Genomic DNA, 13,116 nt, shown 5'->3' on the forward strand with positions numbered 1-13,116 from the left:
CCTCCTCAAAAGGTGAGAGATGTACGAAGTTTCCTAGGCTTAGTAGGATATTACAGAAGATTCATTAAAGATTTCAGTAAGTTAGCCTCTTCGTTTTTTGGTCTTCTGGGAAAAGATGTTGAGTTCATATGGACTGAAAATTGTCAATAAGCCCTAGATACCTTGAAAATGAAACTTGTGATTGCCCCAATTTTGAGAGGCCCAAATTGGGCCCTACCTTTCCACATTCACACAGATGCCTCAAACAAAGCAACAGGAGCAACCTTGGGAAAAATTGATGACAAGTTACCTTATGCCATATACTTTATAAGTAAAAATTTGTCAAATGGAGAGTTAAACTACACGTTCACCGAGAAGGAACTCCCACTTGAGACATTACATCATAGACTATCAAACATTTATACACACTGATCATGCTACAATTAGGTATTTAATGAATAAACCAGATGTAAATGCTCGCATTATTAGATGGTTGCTTTTACTGCAGTAGTTTGATTTAACCATTGTGGATAAGATTGGTAAAGAAAATGTTGTTGCTGACTTTTTGTCTAGAGTAAATTTTCCTGCAGGTGAGGAAGGAATGGTGGATGATCAAATGCCAGATGATCATCTATTTTCTATTTCAGTACTCTCTCCATGGTTTGCTGATATAGCAAATTACTTGGTTTCGACACAGTTCCCTCCACACCTATCCTCAAAAGAGAAGAGTAAGATTGTGAGGAAAAGCGCCCCTTTCACTTGGATTGGGGGAAATCTCTTCAAACTTGTCCCAGATCAGATCTTGAGAAGATGTGTCAGGAAGGAGGAAGTTTTTGACATTCTCCTAACCTGTCATGACGGACCTTATGGAGGCCATTTTGCAGTAAAAAGGACTGCCTTCAAAATCTTGCAAGCAGGTTACTATTGGCCCACTCTTCATCAAGATGTGAAGAGATATACCAGCCAATGCGATTGGTGCCAAAGGATGGGTAAGCCTACTCCAAAGGATGAGATGCCCATGCAACTTCAAGTGACTTTTGAGGCATCTGAGAAGTGGGGCATGGGCTTTGTGGGTCCTATTAGCCCTCCTTCAAAACAGAGGCAATACATCATTCTGTGCACTGATTATTTGACACAATGGGCAGAGACAGAAGCAATCAAGGTAGCAACAGAGGAATAAGTAGTTGAGTTTTTAAGAGAGAACATATTCTATATGTTTGGGTATCCAAGAGAACTGGTTACAGATCAAGGCAGTCAGTTCACTTCCAATTTAATTGAAGACCTACTCACACATCATAAAATCAAGCATAAGACTTCCACCCCCTACCATCCACAAGCCAATGGACAGGTGGAAGTCACTAACAAAGCTTTGGAAGGAATTCTGACCAAGGTAGTGAGCAACAGTAGAAACGATTGGGTGGATAGACTAGTTGAGGCCACCTGTGCCTACAAAACAACATGGAAGACCACCACATGGTTCACACCCTATGAACTGGTCTATGGGAAGAAGGCTTTGTTGTCAACAGAATTTGAATACAATACACTAAGGATGGAAACTCAGCTGGACCTAGACCTCAGCCATGCATAGAGGGAAAGGCTACTCTAGTTCAATGGATTGGATGAAAAAATATTGTAGGCCCTTCTCCACACACAGGTAGTCCAGCTTCAAAGGAAAATATGGCATGATCAAAATATCAGGAAGAAGTAATTCCAAGAGGGAGATTGGGCATTGCTCTATGACTCAAGGTATACAGACTTCAAAGCCAAGCTGAGGACAAGATGGCTAGGACCCTACACTGTGGAAAAATGCAATGACAATGGTTCAGTTCTGATCAGAACAATTTATGAGGAAGCCATCCCCATGCTTGTCAATGGACATAGGTTGAAAATTTACAAGAAGACCCTCTCCAAGCAAGAGTTCAATGAAGATCCAAATAAGACAGTGTTGGTAGTGGCGCAGGTCTTAGCCTCCACTCCAGCCACTCACTGAAGAAGCTGAAAAAAAGAAAAATAATGAGGACTCAAGTGAAAACCTCCATGAGGCGCTTGAGTCCCACCATTGGGTTGAAAACCTATTTTGAGGCGGACCAGTGATGACAAGAAAAAAAAGAGAGAAAAAAAGAATAAGATCCCTAGGTGAAAACCTCTTTAGGAGGCAGCCAGGGCAGGCAATTTGGGGTGAAAACCTCCTTGAGGTGCCCTAGTTGTCTTTCAAAAAAAAGAAAAAGAAAAAATGAAGAGAAAATTGACTTTTAAAATGCATTGCAGGTTACAGGTGGACCACAGGAAGCAAGAGAAGATGCCGCAAAGCCTATTTCACCTCCTCCACACTCTTCTCAATCATTTCTGACCTTTCTTCCACCTCACTCTATGTTTTTTCCGAACATTGTGTATCCTACAGGAAGCCCTGTGTGTTCTACATGAGGCTCCCATAGAAATCACAAAGAGCTCGAAATGGATTTTAAAAACAATTTGAGGAGTTGGGAAGTTTCATGAAGAGCATGTAGGCCCTCCTACAACTATCCACCCTCCTGGCTATCCATCCCACACCTGCACCACCTCATCATCATTGATTTCTTTCCTTCCTGCTAAAAAACATAGAAACTAGTTTTTAGAAAAAAAAAATAAAAAATAAAAGGAACAACACCTCCAAATCTCCCCTGCAGCTCACCAAATACCTCTCCATCACCATTAGCATCTCTGGTAGCATCCTCATAGCTCCTAGTACAAGAATCCGCTAAGAATTTTAAAGGGAGAAGCAACTACAGGAGCTCTTGTAGGATTTCCGGTAGTAGCCGATCCCCTTAAAATGAAGCCACAGTAGCAAAATAGGTGCAGCCATAGGATTAAAAAGGATGTCTGAAGCGAGATCTAGACATAGGATACCTACACAAAGCAAATAGGCCACATCAGGGAGTAGTAAGCATACAAAAAAGGAGATACAGGCATGCATCAACTAAAATACGAACATGCAGCAGCAAAGGAACCAAGATGCACCAACAACACGAACATTCGACTTGCAGGTAAGTGTCTAACCCTCTCCTCTATTGCATCTGTGTAATTGAAAATATGCATAAGAAAATGAGATGGTTAGGGTTGAACAATAAAGGTGGCCAGTTAACTGGCCACCCTCATCCAGTTGACTGTGCTCATCCGAAGATGCCACCACACGTGTGCCTAGTCAACTCACAGAAAATCCAAAGGACAGGTAGTGGAGGTTATACAAACTCCGATGAACTCCGATGCAATGATGGGAAGTGATTGCAGGAAAGAGTCATGAAGATCCATGATGACAGAGCAGTGGGGACCAATGGTCTGAATCTGGAAACGTACCTTTTTTCCAGCTCACCCCATCACCGAAAATATCTCAAAGAAGACATAAGTATTCCTCCTCGAAACTCCTTCACCACCTTTTCTTCCATTTCGTCCTCGTCCACTTAGCTGCAGCAAGCTCTATACCACCTCCATAGATTCAAAAACATCATTCTCTATCGATTTTAGTCATCCTTCTGCTATTGGAGTCCTATAGGAGCAGTAACAAGTTCTATAGGAACGGGTTCTACAAGAGCACCTACAGCTAGTTCTACAGGAGGGGCAGTAAGCAGTTTTTAAGGAGGAAACATGGGGTTTTTGCTCAAATTCTGGCTTGAAGAGGTAGGTTCTATATAGACCCACCTTGAATATTAATATGTGCAAGAAATGATACAATATTAAGGAGGAATTAAGCCTGTAGAAGAGAGGAATTCCATAAAAACATTTTTGCCCATTTTCTTAAAAAAACACAGTTTTTCTTCGGTTCCTGTGTCTTCAAATTTTTTGTCTCCATCTCTACTTGGGGTGTTCCAAAAGGGTATAAGGAAAATGATAGGGGGATTCATGAGGAACGAACCCACCAATTCAGTTAGGCTCCATGAACATCCTGAGGTGGTAGCCATTTTTACCAGAGCCAATTGACTGCCATTTTTTGAAAAATTTCAAGGGTTTGATGAAGAAGTGGCTCAAGAGTTTTCCCTTGCTTTAGTACCTCGTTCAAAGACCCATGCCACTATTAGTTTCAGAGGTCTCATCATGGAAATCACCCCAGAATTTATCAGTAGAGTTACTAGCCTTCCCCTTGGATTACCTTGGAGCAAAGATGAAAAGCCAATGGGACAAGTTGCTAAGAAAACCTTCTTCCAACCAAATGAACATCCTGTAGAAGACAAAAATGGCATTAGAAGAAAAATCATACCTTACTGTTGGGATGAGGTTAGTTACCATGTGAAGGGAGGTATAGCATAGTTTATGGCTACCATTTTAGACTTCTCCATGAGCTGAGATATGGCATGGACACTCCCACACCCCAAAAACTCAGCATCCCCTATTTTCTCCTGCAGTCCCTTATAGACTCCAACATTAAGTTAAAGGCAGGTGGTCCAGATTAATTAGCTCACCATGGGTTAATTAAACTATTATTGGAAGAAGCCCTCCACACCTTCACAATCCCCATAGCATGGGAAATCTTCAGAAATATGAAAAGAGAAGATGACATAGAGGCCATCACATATGACCACAATCCTTCTGAAAGTGAGGAGGAAGAGCGGCAAGGGGAAGAAGGGGAGGACACTAAGGAACAAACAGAGGAGGAAGACACCACAACAGAGAAGGAGGGAACTAAACCAGAGGAGGAAGAAACCAAAACAAAGTAAGAGGAAAGAAAACCAATAGAGACAGAGAAGACAAAAAGAGAGGAACAAGGGGCAGAAAAGATAGAAGTGTCTCCTGAGACCCTAGAAAGGGAGGCATCAGTTGCTCTTGCTTCCCTCAGTATCCCTGTGAAACCCAAACAAAATAGGAATATGTGAACATCAATGTACTTTAGGGCTCGGAAAAGCACAAGGATAAAAATAGGAAAACCACAGCCATCTTCAACAGTGCCTATTGTAATTGAAGATTCACCCACTATCAAAGGGGAAGAATCTCCCTCTAAAACCCCCATCACATATGAAAGAGGAAGTCCCAGATCTTCCACCTGGAAGGAAAGAGTGCAACTACAGGACTCAAAAACAACTCTACAGGAAGCACAGACTGTTCTACAAGAGACCGAAAAACTAGAAAAAAGGGTAGAAGAACAGCCAAAGGGGAAGGAGGAAACAACAGAGACCCAAGAACCTGACCCCCAACCTAGTTTGGGCTCTTATTACAATCTTCTTGAGGGGGGGAAAATCATTCCACAGAAATTTGCAGTCCCACTTTTCTTTGAGCTGGAGAAAGAAAGAATAAGGAGCCATAGATGGATGCAAATTTCCAAATCCAAGGGGGTAGAGGATATTGGCCACATGGAGAACAAGCTTAGAGAGATGGGCAGGGAATTAAGTGATGTAAGACATAGAGAAGCAATTAGAAGAACTCACTTGGAAACAGAAAATGAGCTACTAAGAAGATAGCTACAAGAAAAGGAGACACAATTGGCATGCATGGCCAGTTGGTCTGTGGAGGCACTACAGTGCAGGACAGAAGCAAAATCATATGGGGTATACCTCAAAGACTAGTGGCTACAGTTTCAGATCAAGACTTTGGCACAAGGAGGCACAATTCCTTTTTAGGATTACAGATAGTTCATGGACCTATGTGACCAAAGTTCAGCAGAAGACAAGGCAAAGATAGCAGAGTTCTATTTGCATAACATGGCCCTCACCAATATGAACCTATGGGATCCCAATACTAGGCTAGGGGACCTACAGCTAATGGCCATGGCCTCATGGATGAATCATGAGGAGAAAAGGGCAACAAAAATCAATAAGTTGATGGCAAAAGAGCAAAAAGAACCCCTAATGATCAGAGCTGAGCCCTTAGACCCCATGGATGTCATCAGCACCCACCAGTTGCTTGCAAATAATCCTCAAATTGCCCCTAAGTATATCAATAACAATGTAAACTTTGAAACGGGAACTATAAACTCAAAACGGGAACTCTAGCCAAAAAAACCCAAAAAAACATCAAAAACAGTGCTAAAAACGAAAAGTGTGTATACTGGAACGATGTTTTTTTTTTAGGTGTCAATTTTGAACGTGTTTTAAAAATGGCGGTGACTACGAAATTTACTACGAAATTTTCGTGCAAAATATAGCTTCAAAACGAAAGTGATGCTACTGGAATAACGTTTTTTTTTTTTAGGGTCAATTTTCAAACTTTTTAAAAAATGCTAATAAAACCAATTTTTTATGTCTCAAACAAAGTTAATTTTTAAGGAAAAAACACATTAATGTTTCTGGTAGAATATCATTTTTCTTTCCTAAGTATAAATTTAACATGTTTTCAACCACACCATGCTAGATACAAAAGAAATTGAAATTTTTTCAACTATAAAATTAAAAAACCATGACATTATGAACAAAGTATATCACTGAATGAAATCAAAAGTCTTTATTTGTATATTGAATAAAACAGACATTATATCTCTAATTTGATATTGCATTGTAGATATTTAAACAATAAAATTTATCATACTTAAGACATAATCCAACAACATAAAAATGCTTCATAACTTCTCATTTAACAACATATGGAAAACATTAATTTTATTTGAAGATATGATGCATACATCAGTTATATAATCTGTCTTAAACAATTATTCAAAATCACTCATATTTTCTTGCACACCATCACAATTCACATCTTCAGATGAGTGACTGGATGCTGACGAAGATGTTCCATATTCTTCTCTTTCATCAACTAGTGCCCCATCTGAGTCCACATGCATGCCCAACATTCCAGGTTTCAAAAGTCTTCTAGATCTACGACTGGTTTCAGCAGACTCCCATGTCAACACTATTCCTTCTGGTAACAACCTTTTCAGAATCTCTATCGTCTTGAAGCGAAGAGTTCCTCTCTTTGTTAAATTGAAGTCATAAACAAGTATGTCAACATCCTTCAATTGTAATATGTCTGTGCGGCGGCGATTTATATTTGTACCCTTTCTTTTTCTTTTTCCACCATTTTTTTTGTCAACTACCATCTCTGGCTTATACACACCATTGAATGGGTGTGTATTTGTGGCATACCAATGTACTTCAACACTTGTAACATCCTCATTTTCTGTAAAGACCTTTATAACTTTAGCAACCCAAAATGGATAGCCTTTGGGATCTCAATCTGCTAGCACTGCAATCATGCAACCCTCCTTAATATCATTTACTGAACCCCTATAAAGGTCTTCCATGGCTTCACGTTGTGCACGAGATCTTTTGGAACCAATATACATCTCTCTTTCCATTGCCTGTGAAGAATTAATAATACCTTGAGTTTGTTACTGTTCAACAATGTTTACTTCCTCTTGTTCATTCGACACATTTTGTGGCCAAATAAATGGATTTTTCAAAGGTATATCTTCATTGGTTGTTGTTGAAATGATATCACTTTGATTATTGAAAAATGACTCCCACCAAACTGAATCAGCAATGTCAAAGTACTCATATGTATATCTAATACATTTTTTAATTTCTTCTAGGCAATCAGAATAATTTATATGTCTATTCTGTCTGCGTGCATTCTGAACTTCACCAACTGATTGTAATAACAATATTTTTGATGCAAATATTGGACGATCTGGAATGAACTTCAAAAATTGCAAACCTGATGACGGTGCCCATTCTGTAGTAGTTGAAAACTTCTTGCCCCATATTAGTGTTTTCCCATCAATTTTTTTTATACGAAATTGATGTTGAAAGCTAATATCATTAAGTTGTTCAATGCATTTCCCCTCACCATATGATCCTAGAATAAACCTTCGCATGTCAACAGTTTCTTCCAACACTTCAAAAGCAGGCTCTGGCATGTATGATTTCTTAATACATTCAATTAGTGATGGCAAGCTCCCAACTTCTTTCCTCCTCAATGTGACTGAAAAACGACTGAACATCTGATCAATATGGTCATGAGTGTGCCCAACAAGAAGGAAACCAACCTTTACCTTTTGAAAAATTCTCAGTTCAACAAGCATGTTCAGATACCCAAAAACAACTTGATTTTTGTTTTCATGGCAAGTGTTGTCCAATTGTAGATACAAAACTTCAGGAAGATTACCAGACCAATGAGAAATCACATCATGAATTATGGTTATGGTCAGATTTGCATCATTATGAATATTTGGAGCTGTGAAGTACACCCTTGGCAACATTTTCCCATTGAAGACCATACAACCGACCAAGTGAAACTGAATAAAATTTTCCTCTTGTAGATTTTTGGGTGTGCGAACAAAATGTGGTAAAAGTGTTTTCTTCTGGTCCATACCATCAATTATCAAACCCAAATATTTATTTGGATTATCATAACACTTCTTTCGATGCTTGTACAACTTCTTCCTTTCATTTGTTTGTTGTTCGCGATGCTCCTGAAGTTCTTTGACAATTAAATCTACACAACATAAAAGAAATTCATTAAGAAATATGTTTTCATAGTTGATGACTATACAATTTTGAAAGTAAAAGTTATGAACACTTACCTCTTTCTGAGCCTTCACATTTGTCCTTTTTTGATTTAAGAGAAGCACATGTACTACAAATCCCCATCCTTGTCTTCTTAGGAATACAAACATTATTGAATTCTTTCTTCCATATCTTCACAAAATATTGATATGTAATAAATTGGCTCTGTCCCTCAGCACTTTCTGCATATTCTTTGTATAAGTTGTAGATTTCTCGTCTTGAAAAATTATCTGGAATATGTATTGTCTCTCTATTTGGCATACACTCTCCATGCTTTGAAAAGAAATCTTTCATCCATGACATTGCAGTATTTGATAATGGCCCAAACTGTCTTTTATAACGTACTTCTGAATAAAATGTGGGATCCTTTTCCAAATTTTCTTGAATTCTCGAGAGACGAAAATTCCCAATTGAATGAAACATTTTGAAAGCTTTTCTACACAATAATAAATTCCTAATATGATAATCATAACCTGACAATGTAGATTGCATGCAGCCAACTAAATATGAGTTTTGCATGCTTTTATTCATTGACAAATATCTCTTCCTGCTTTCTAATGCAAATGTGAAATCCATACGTTTCAAGCAATTTTTTTGGCAACATTCACTTGAAATGAGAGCGCTAATAGAACTTCTTCTTGTCAGATATTCTGCTCTACCCCTTGTATAACTAGAATAGTTTGCATTGATACGAAAAGGTCTGCTCCTACTCCTCGATACAATATTTCTTGGCAACATCTCCATCATTGGATCATCACTGCTGCTCTCATCCTGTTATTCATCACTGCTGCTCTCATAGTCCTTAGAATTAGGACTAAGAGGACATTGTGATACTCCAATCTTTTGAAAATCATCATCCCGCGCTTCATCCCTGCTGCTCTCATAGTCCTTAGAATCAGGACTAAGAGGACATTGTGATACTCCAATCTTTTGAAAATCATCATCCCGCGCTTCATCACTACTGCTCTCATAGTCCTTAGAATCAGGACTAAGAGGACATTGTGATACTCCAATCTTTTGAAAATCATCATCCCGCGCTTCATCACTGCTGCTCTCATAGTCCTTACAATCAGGACTAAGAGGACATTGTGATACTCCAATCTTTTGAAAATCATCATCCCGTGCTTCATCACCGCTGCTCTCATAGTCCTTAGAATTAGGACTAACTGGACACTTTGACACTCCATTCTTTTGAAATTCATTATCACACTCATCATCACTGCTGCTCTCATAGTCCTTAGAATTAGGACTAAGTGGACACTTTGACACTCCATTTTTTTGAAATCCATTATCACACTTTTCATCACTACTGCTCTCATAGTCCTTAGAATTAGGACTAAGTGGACACCGTGACACTCCATTATTTTGAAATTCGCCATCATGCACGTCAAAACTACTGCTCTCATAGTCTTCAGAATTAGGACTGAGTGGACACCGTGACCCTCCATTCTTTTGAACTTCACCATCACACTCTTCAAAACTGCTACTCTCATAGTCCTCAGAATTAGGACTAAGTGGACATCGTGACACTCCATTCTTTTGAACTTCACCAACATGCTCTTCATCACCGCTGCTTTCATAGTCCTTAGAATTTGGACTAAGTGGAATCTGTGACTCTTTATTAATTTGAAATTCTCCATCCCCTCTTTCATCAGTGCTGCTCTCGTAGTCTTTAGAATCGGGACTAAGTGGAAGAATTGACTTTCTATTCATAGTGGAAGAATTCCCGCTATATTCATCAATATGAATAGAGTTGTTACACGATGAAGATGTTGATGGTGTATAAACCGAAACTTCACCATCAGAACAATCCATCCCTTTCAAATAGAAGATGTTGAATGATACAAATGGAGTCTCCTAAGAATATTATATAGCTTAAAGAATGAAATATTCCCTCCAAAATTATTCCCTCCAAAAAATTTCGTGAAAATATTTCCCTCCAAAAGTTTGTTAGATTTATTTACCTTTATTATTTTATTCTACAATTCATTGAAAAACATAAACTAAATTTTTTTATGAAATCAATCACTAAAATTCAAATTGTAAACTACAACTTCTATATTAATTATTCTAATAGTTAAAGTATATAATATTTACTAAACAACTAAATTTTTTTTTTTTTAATTTTTATAATATATTCTAAAACAAATTAATCCCACATTCAATCCATTGTAAAATAACTCTACAATATTCGCTCTATAATAATTTAAAACAAATTATCCCACATTAATCGTACAGAAAAACATCTTCGTATTTTCACTTATATATTAAATTTCGTTATCACTATTACTTACCTCACATCCAGGTTTTCTGAAGTTTGTTGAAAGACATGAACTTGTGGAGCAGCTATATTGCTATCAACAACATATTCAACGAAGAATTATCGCAATTGAAAGGTAAGTTCAATTTTTTTTTCAAAATTTTCATATTAAATTAATTTAACGTCGAAGAAGATTATTTTTTTTAAATTAATAATTTTTCCAAGCCAAAATAACAATTATGTCAATCGTGAGCATGGTGGGCCCAATCAAACTCAATCACCCAATAACCGTGGGTAGGCCGTCGTCGTGCCTCATTCCCCCAACCCATTACCGATCTTTCCCATTCACCCATGCCCTCTTCCCCCTTCTACCCTACCCATGCGCCAACCCTTGCCACCCCCAACTCACCCACCCATGCACCCTTTCCCCAACTCTTCCTTCCCTACCCCACAACTCTCCTCCCCATAAGCCCACCCCCTAACTCCCATTCCCCTCCAATCTCAACTCCTCCCCCCCTTCCTTAACGCCGGCCCCATGGGCCCCACCCCCTAACTTCCCTCCACCCCCTTCTGCCCCCACCCCTACCCCCCACCTACCCTTACCCCCCCCTTCTGCCCCTAGCCCTAGCCCTACCACCCCCCCGGCCCCCTACCCCTACCCCCCCCCATCCCCCCACCCTAGCCCTACCCCCCCCCATTCCCCCCCTATCCTACCCCCCCGTCCCCCCCCCACACCCCCTATCCTACCCCCCCCATCCCCCCACCCTACCCCTACCCCCCCCATTGCCCCCCCACGCCCCCTACACTACCCCCCCCCGCCCTAACCCATCCCCCCCCGCCCCCTATCCCACCCCATCCCCACCCGGCCCACCCAGCCCACCCGCCCCACCCGCCCTACCCGCCCCACCCAGCCCACCCGCCCCACCCCGTCGCCCCTCCCCCTCCCCCTCCCCCTCCGCCGCCCCTCCCTGGCCCCCTCCGCCGCCCCTCCCTGGCCCCCTCCGCCTCCCCCTCCGCCCACGCAGGGCCACGCCCGGGCCGCCCCGCCCCGCCCGACCGAGGGCGGGTCGATTCCGGGAATCGACCCGCCGCCGGTTGGGCGGGGCGGGGTGGCCCTGCTCGGGCAGAGGGGGAGGCGGAGGGGTGGGCGGAGGGGGCCGGGGAGGGGCGGCGGAGGGGGAGGGGAATCGAAGGGGGCCGGGGAGGGGTGGGGGAGGGGGAGGCGGAGGGGGAGGGGCGGCGGAGGGGGTTGGGGAGGGGCGGGGGAGGGGGAGGGGCGGCGGGGTGGGCCGGGTGGGTCAGGTGGGCGGGGTAGGGCGGGTGAGCCGGGTGGGCGGGTGGGCCGGGTAGGGCGGGTGGGCCGGGTCGGGCAAGGTAGGGCGGGTGGGCCGAGTGGGCGGGGTAGGGCGGGTGGGCCGGGTGGGCGGGGTAGGGCGGGTGGGTCGGGTAGGGCGGGTGGGCGGGGGTGGGCGGGGTGGGGATGGGGTAGGATAGGGGGCGGGGGGGGAATGGGGTAGGGCGGGGGGGGGGGGGGGGGGTAGGGGTAGGGGGGGGGATTGGGGGGGTAGGATAGGGGGCGTGGGGGGGGGTTGGGGGGGGTTAGGATAGGGGGCGTGGGGGGGTAGGGGTAGGGTGGGGGGGATGGGGGGGTAGGATAGGGGGCGTGGGGGGGAATGGTGGGGGTAGGGGTAGGGTGGGGGGGTAGGGTGGTGGCGTGGGGGGGGAATGGGGGGGTAGGGTGGGGGGGATGGGGGGGTAGGATAGGGGGTGGGGGGGGGGATGAGGGGGGTAGGCTGGGGGAATGGGGGGGGTAGGATAGGGGGAATGGGGGGGGGGGTAGGATAGGGGGCAGGGGGGGAATGGGGTAGGGTAGGGGGCGGAGGGGGGGGGGAATGGGGTAGGGGGCGGGGGGGAATAGGGGGGGTAGGGGGGGGGTAAGGGTAGGGGGGGTAGGGTGTAGGGGGGGGTGGGGTAGGGCGCGGGTAGGGGGGGGTAGGGGTAGGGGGGGGTGGGGTAGGGCGCGGGGTGGGTGGGGGGCGGGGATGGTGGGGGGGGGATGGGGTGGGGGGACACGTGGTGTGGGGAGTGGTGGGCGCAGTGGGGAGGGGCGGCCGCGGGGAGGTGTTGGGGGGTGTAGGGGGTTTGGGGGCGGGGGATGGGGTTTTGGGGGTGGGGGTGTGGGGGGACGGTAGGGGGTGGGGTGAGGGAAGGGGAGAGGGGCGGCGAGGGGGGGAAGCTTAGGGGGTTGTGGGGGGCGCGTGGGTAGGGGCTCGCCCATACTTGCCTAAATGTCTACTTAGCCTAATTATCCCTCACCTGACCTCCCGCTCGCCCATCGACCCGCCTGCCTGTTAGAGGTGGTTGGGCAATTCTGATTATACAAATAAAAAATTTATGGTATATTTTTGTTAT

Source organism: Pinus tabuliformis, chromosome 3_2 (genome assembly GCF_031772625.1).
Source record: "Pinus tabuliformis cultivar Carrire ecotype Pingquan chromosome 3_2, CPIR1, whole genome shotgun sequence".
NCBI classification, from domain to species: domain Eukaryota; kingdom Viridiplantae; phylum Streptophyta; class Pinopsida; order Pinales; family Pinaceae; genus Pinus; species Pinus tabuliformis.